Raw genomic sequence first — 7,231 nt, forward strand, 5'->3', positions numbered from 1 at the left:
AACACAGCAGCACTCACATACATAAAACAGTTAATAACAGATATAAAGAAACTAGTTGATAGTAGTACCATAAGAGTAGGGGACTTTAACACCACACATGCATTCATGGACAGATCACCAGAACAGAGAATCAACAAGGAAACAGTGGCTTTGAATGACACACTGGACCAGATGGACTTAACACATACAGTCAGAACATTCCATCCTAAAGCAGCAGAATACACATTCTTTTCAAGTGCACTTGGGACATTCTCCAGAATAGATCACATATTAGGCCATGAAACAAGTCTCAACAAATTCAAAAAGAATACAGTCATAGCATACATCTTTTCCAACCACAATGCTGTGAAACTAGAAATTGACCACACGACGAAATCTTGAAAGAACACAAATACATGGGCGTTAAATAATATGTTACTAAACAATGAATGGGTCACCTCCACAAGAAATCCATGAAGAAATCAAAAAATGCATGGAGACAAAAGTGAAAACCCAATGCTCCAAAATCTTTGGGAGGCAGCAAAATCTGTTCTAAGAGCAAAGTTTATAGCAATACAGGTCTACCTCGAGAAGCAAGAAAAATCTCGAATACACAACCTAATCTTACACCTAAAGGAGCCAGAAAAAGAGCAAACAAAGTCCCAAACCAGCAGAAGGAAGGATATAATAAAGGGCTGGGTAGCTTTATGCCATATATATAAAATTTACAAATATAAATTAAGTAAATTTACAAACATTTAACTAAAGAGTCAACCCCGAAATATGATGAGTAATCTACACAGTACAAGAGGTTGTGCAGATTAGAAGTCCTCACAAGATCCTCTATGAATAAGGACTGCTTGTGCATGGAGATGCCCACAGATATGAGAGTCCTCAAGCCCGTGCCAAGCTCAGTGACCTCTAACATACAGTCCTCTATTCTCTTCCGCTTCAAAAATGTCCTCCATGTCCCCCCGGGGTTTGGTGACTATCGAACTACTGCTTCCGTCCAAAAGAGTATTAGTGGGACCGTCCTGTAAAATTTGGTCATAACGCTATTAATCTCTCATTCCACCAATTCATATCGTCACTGACTCTCTCAAACGGCCAAATTTTCAAGGTTATCCTGACCACTATCCAGAGAGGCAATCATCACCTTTCTTATAATACCCAAATCTTATCTTCAAATTTAGAAGCATATTCATTAAGTGACTTTCCCTGGATCACTGTTAACTGTTTGGGGGTCATCCTCTCTCCACTTCATCTCAAGTTTCTCCCCTGGTGACATCAGAGAGCTCCGAGACCTTCCTCAGCTGCACAGAATATCTAAATATTCTCTTAAAATAATACGTTTCTCACAATTCAGACGGCATAGAAAAATATGGCAAGGAACATTAGAATAATCCTTCAACCCGGGGACACTACTGTTAATATTTGATCTCATTAATTTTATCACAGTTATTACGGGGCATGGTGCCACGGTACACTGAGACTCCCATGAAGGTTGGTACAAAAGAAATCCTGACTTTGAGTGACCCTCACTACATTCTAGAACAGAGCAACTATGCTGAGCATTCCTCACCTACTTTCCTGAAACATCCCCTTTCCTCCCCACTTTGGAATACAGAGCCAGCCCTACATGGCAGGTTTCCCAGCCATTCCTGTGGTCCCTTCGCTGGCTTCCTGTACTTCTCTGGTCTGAAGGTGACTTTCAGACAGATGGTGAGCTCTTTAGGCACAGAAAGGGTGATGATCCCTGTGGCGGAGAATGTGGTGTCCTACCCACATTCTCTCCTTCGAGATTGAAGCATTTCCATGTCTGCTTTGAGTGTGGGTTGCCTCCTGAAAATTCACAGCTCAATCCCTCTCCAAGAATTGCCCTTGGCCAAAGGAAACTGTCTTCCATGCTTTATGCTCCCACTTCCAGGCAGCCTACCTCCAAGGAGCGGTCAACAGGAGGACACAAAGGCCAGTCCCCTGGCTTCAGTTTGGACAACTCTGAAGGGCTGTCCCAGCTCCGATGGCCCCCGTGGAATCAGCTGGCTGAGGCTGCACTGTTGCGTCTAAGTTCAGTTTCTCCCTCTACCGAATCCTGGTCCCTTTGCTCCGTTACAGGGACGGTTCCTGAGACTATTCCCCAATAAGTCACCTCCACAAAATTCTCTGTCTCAGAGTTTTTTCCCCCAGTGAACCTGATTTGAAAGAGTTGGCTCAAGAAAGCTGACCTGAACTCCATCACCCACAGCAGACCACGAGTGAGGACCCCCCCACTGGTGGTAAGTGGAGCAAGGATAGCCCTTGGGGGGCGCCTGGGTGGCTCAGTCATTAAGCGTCTGCCTTTGGCTCAGGGTGTGATCCCGGAGTCCTGGGATTGAGCCCCACATCCGGCTCCTCCTCTGGGAGCCTGCTTCTTCCTCTCCCACTCCCCCTACCTGTGTTCCCTCTCACTGGCTGTCTCTCTCTCTGTTAAATAAATGAATAAAACCTTAAAAAAAAAAAAAAAGGATAGCCCTTGGCTTTCTGTAGTGAAGCAACTGTTAAGACTTTCCTTACTGTACAAAAAGATAGGATATGAGTAAGATAGAATACTCTGGTAGGGGCAGTCTCTCAGGCATTTGGGAGGTCAGAGGAGGAAGTAATTATAAAGCAAAGAAATTGGATGGCTCTTGATGAGTACGTCTCTGTTTTGTAGTAAGACAGTGAACATCTCAGGGTGATTAATCATTAATGAGGCAAAATGTGAAAGCAGAGGACCCCCTTTGCAGTAAATGGAGAGACTGATTTGCTGTGGTAGGAGGGCAGAAACAGGTGAGACTCAGGCTCAGTTCTGAAATATAAGGGTAGCAGAGGCCCAGAGACCAATCTCAAAACTTTGCTGTGCCAATGTCAAGGCCATGGTTGGAAAGCAGTGGCAACCTAAGATTTGGGATAAGGGAAGAAGGGTCATTACACTTCAGGATCTTGAAAACTCAAGACTCGTCTGAATTCTCTGGGCCTGCGGAGGTGGCTCACTCCGCTCTGTTAAGGGTTGTTGTTCCGCCTTTGCTTGATTGCGAGGAGAAAATGTGGAGGCCACCTCTTGCCATCAGAGCCTACCCTCTTCTCTCCTTCTGGCCACGAGACTAATGAGACCAAGTAACAACCTCACCTGTGGGGAGGTGCAGAATCTGTTAAGGGAGGAAAGACACTGAATCAAAAGCGTATAACCTGAACTCTAATCCTAAGGCAAGATAGACAAGCCTGTGTATTCTACAGAATAACTGGCCTGAACTCTTCAAAAATGATGAAGTCAAGAAAGATAAAGAAAGGCTGAGAAACTCCTCTAGATTAAGAAGAGTAGACATGACAATGAAACCAGTCGAGGTAGCTCAGTCGAGGCAGATTGCACCTCCTGGATCCCCATTTAGGGCTGAGGTTCTAGTGCCCCGACTGAAACTATTGCCTTCTGACAGATCATAGTTCAGTTCCTGCCCCAAGAATGCCCTTCAACTAAAAAGAGTAGCCTCCGTCAAGACCACACACCCTTCCTGGGGCACCCCACACCCAACGAGCGGTTATTATGGGGCTATGGAAGTCTAGCCCCCTGGCCACAGTTTGGGACATCTCTGAAGTTCCATCCTAGCCTTGGAGCTCTCCACGGCGTTGGCTGAGGCCCCTGTGACAAGTGGCTCAGCATTCACCATTCACCATTCAGCTTATCCGCTCGTCACATCCGGTACGTGGTGTTCCGTGAACACTACAACAGGACTCCCCATGCAAACTTCCGCCTCGGACAGTGCTGCCCAGGAAGCTCTACGGGATGCCCCCAAAGCCAAAATTCCTCTCCCTTTCAAAGAACCGCAACGCCTGCACGCTCCTTCTGCCTCCAGTCAAGCGCTGGGGAGGCCGTGCGCATGATGATCAGAGACTCTTGCAGTAAAAGAAGGCGCAAAAGAAGATGCAGGACAAAGAAAAGGTTTCTTTGCAATGATTCAGAAATTATTCTCAAGTTTCTGGTGTCCTGAAATCTTATTTAAAAATTCAAAATTTCCACACTAATCATCAGGGAGATTCCAATCAGAAGCACAGGGAGACATCACCTCATACCTGTGAGAATATCTCAACTCCAAAAGACAAGAAGTAAGTCTTGGCGAGGAGGTGGAGAAAAATGAACCCTTCTGCACTGTTGGTGGGAATGCAAACTGGCACAGCCACTGTGGAAAAATTAAAAATAGAGGGGCGCCTGGGTGGCTCAGTCAGTTAAGCCTCCGACTCTTGATTTTGTCTCAAGTCATGATCTCAGGGTCATGGACATGGAAATGAGCCCAGCGTCAGACTCTGCGCTCGGTGTGGAGTCTGCTTGTCCCTCCCCCTCCTCTTTTTGCTCTCTCAAATAAATAAATAATAAATAGATAGATAAATAAGTAAATAAAATCTTTTAAAAGATTAAAAATAGAAACACCATATAATCCATTAATTCTGCTAGCGGGTACTTACCCAGAGAAAATGAAGACACTAATTTGAAAAGACATACGCACCTCAATGTGTATGGCGGCCTGATTTACCACAGCCAAGACATAGAAGCAGCCCCAGCGTCCCCTGACACAGGAATGGATAAAGAAGAAGGGGTATATATTTACAATGGCATATGACTCAGGCATAAAAAAGAATGAGACCTGGCTATTTGTAACAATATGGATGGACATGGAGAGTTTGATATCAAGTGAAATAAGTCAGAGAAAGAGAAATACCATATGATTTCATTCATATGTGGAATCTAAAAAACAAAATCAACAAATAAACAAACGAAAAGCAGAATCAGACCTATAAATCCAGAGAACAAACTGATGGTTGTCAGAAGGGAAGGGGGTGGGGGATGGGCAAAATGGATGAAGGGAGAGGGATATACAGGCTTTCTGTTAGGGAATGAACAAGTCATGGGAATGAAGGGCACAGCATAGGGAATGTAGTCAATGGTATTGTAATAGCATTGTATGGTGAAAGATGGCAGCTACGCTTGTGGCATAACGCAGACACTCGTCAAATCACTATGTCATACACCTGAAACTAACGTAACATTGTGTGTCAACTGTATGCAACTTAAAAAATAATTAATCCCAAAACTTCAGAGCTCTCTAAGACAGTAAGCCTATAACAATTTTCAAAGGTAACAAAGGATTAAGGGGTACACACTTCCGGTTATAAAATGAATGTCACAGAGGTGCGAAGTACAACATAGAGAATATAGTCAATAATATAATAAAGTTGTATAGTGACAGATGGTGACGACACTTATTGTGGTGAGTATAGGGTCATGTATGGAATCGTCCGCTCACTATGTCGTGTACCAGAAACCGAGGTAACATTGTATAGCAACTATACTTCAATTTTGAAAAATAACAAAATTAAAATAAAAATTTCTCTTTGTCAGTCAAATGCTACATAATGTATCAGCAGGACCTGCCAGGTGTTCCTCCCTGCGCTGGCCCTCAGGGAGTGAGGAAAACCAAGGTTGCCCTTGGTCAGACCCAGGCCAGGACTGGGGCTCTGCCAGTTGACTCTGCACCCTGGCTATAAAGTAGGGCAATAAAACCTACCACATGAGGCTCATTCCCATTAGGATTCTTTTTTTTATTTTAATGTTTTTTTATTGTATTATGTTTGTCACCATACAGTACATCCCCGGTTTCTGATGTAAAGTTCGATGATTCATTAGTTGCGTATAACACCCAGTGCACCATGGCAATACGTGCCCTCCTTACTACCCATCACCAGCCTATCCCATTCCCCCACCCCCCTCCCCTCTGAAGCCCTCAGTTTGTTTCTCAGAGTCCATAGTCTCTCATGCTTCATTCTCCCTTCTGATTACCCCCCTTTCTTTATCCCTTTCTTCCCCCCGATCTTCCTAGTTCTTATGTTCCATAGATGAGAGAAATCATATGATAATTGTCTTTCTCTGCTTGACTTATTAAGATTCTAAGAGATAATGCCTGTGGCAGCCCTTTGATAGTTCGCAAAGGTTAATCATAATTATATAGGTCAGTACCAGCCTTAAGAACTAGGTGGAGTAAGTGTGTCACTCTGTCTCATTGACATAAATCTGTCCTGTCAGACACTTGTACTTTGGACACTTTCCTCATTTTATTTAGAAAATTTTCAAACTTACAGAAAAGGTGAAGGAATAATGTAACGAACATCCATGTACCTTTCACCTCGTTTTGCAGGTTTCCACCTATTGCCATGGTATCTATATATTCTTTTCTGAGTCATCGGAAAGTAGACATCATCACATCTAACCTGAAACATTTTAGCACACCTCCAAAGAATCAGAATCTTTGTTTTTAACCCAGTGCATTGTCCCACTGAAGAGAAGTAACACTAATGCTATAATACCATTCATACACAGTCCAAATTGACCCCAAAATGTTTTTTAAAGCTGATCTTTTTTTTAATGATCCAAGAGCCTGTCAAAGCTCACACATTAAGTCTGGTAATCACATTGGCCCCTTCTAACCCCTAACAGTGACTTTGTTGGCATTCCATGAGAATGACTTGCTTTACGATTTCATACTAGCTGATGTAAAACATGTCTCACAGTCGATGTGTTAATCTCATTTTTTCCCTCATTTTCTCATGATTAGATGCTAAGTAGGTATTTTTGGCAAGAGTACCACATATGAGAGATTTGGCGTACTACATGTTTTGAAAGACCTAACCAAGGTGTATGTCAATCATACATTATAAAGTGATGAAAAAAAAAAAACCTGAACAAGTTGGATAAAATTCTTTTGGTTTTAAGTTCTACAAATGACTATTAACTTGATTAAAAGTTAATCTCTTGGAAGGCTGTTAGAGTGGAGGAATGATGAGAATTCCCAAACCTCAGGAGGCAGGCACCAGGACAGGTCTTGGGACCCCAGACACAGGGCTTCCTGGTGCCCTAGGGCATTGAAACTGATATGAAAATGACACAGCCTGTCTTCAGGGGTTGGGATCACATAGCAAGAATGTAGCCACTGGGGAAATAGGATCCAATCCATACAAAACATGTAGCAGGGTGCCCAGTACTTGGTAACATCTCATCAGGCGTTAGTCGTTTAACTATTATTTCCATCCCGGCACCTACACAAAATCACTCACTTGCTAGATGGCTGAGCTCTGGTTCCTAATTCAGCTCGGAACCCCTGACCCCAAGACCAGTGTTCCTTTTACTGGACTGCACATTGGGGAGTTAAAGAAGCAAATGCTTCCTTGTTGTCTTGGGCTCCAGTGA

Source organism: Ailuropoda melanoleuca, chromosome 8 (assembly GCF_002007445.2).
Source record: "Ailuropoda melanoleuca isolate Jingjing chromosome 8, ASM200744v2, whole genome shotgun sequence".
Lineage (NCBI taxonomy): Eukaryota > Metazoa > Chordata > Mammalia > Carnivora > Ursidae > Ailuropoda > Ailuropoda melanoleuca.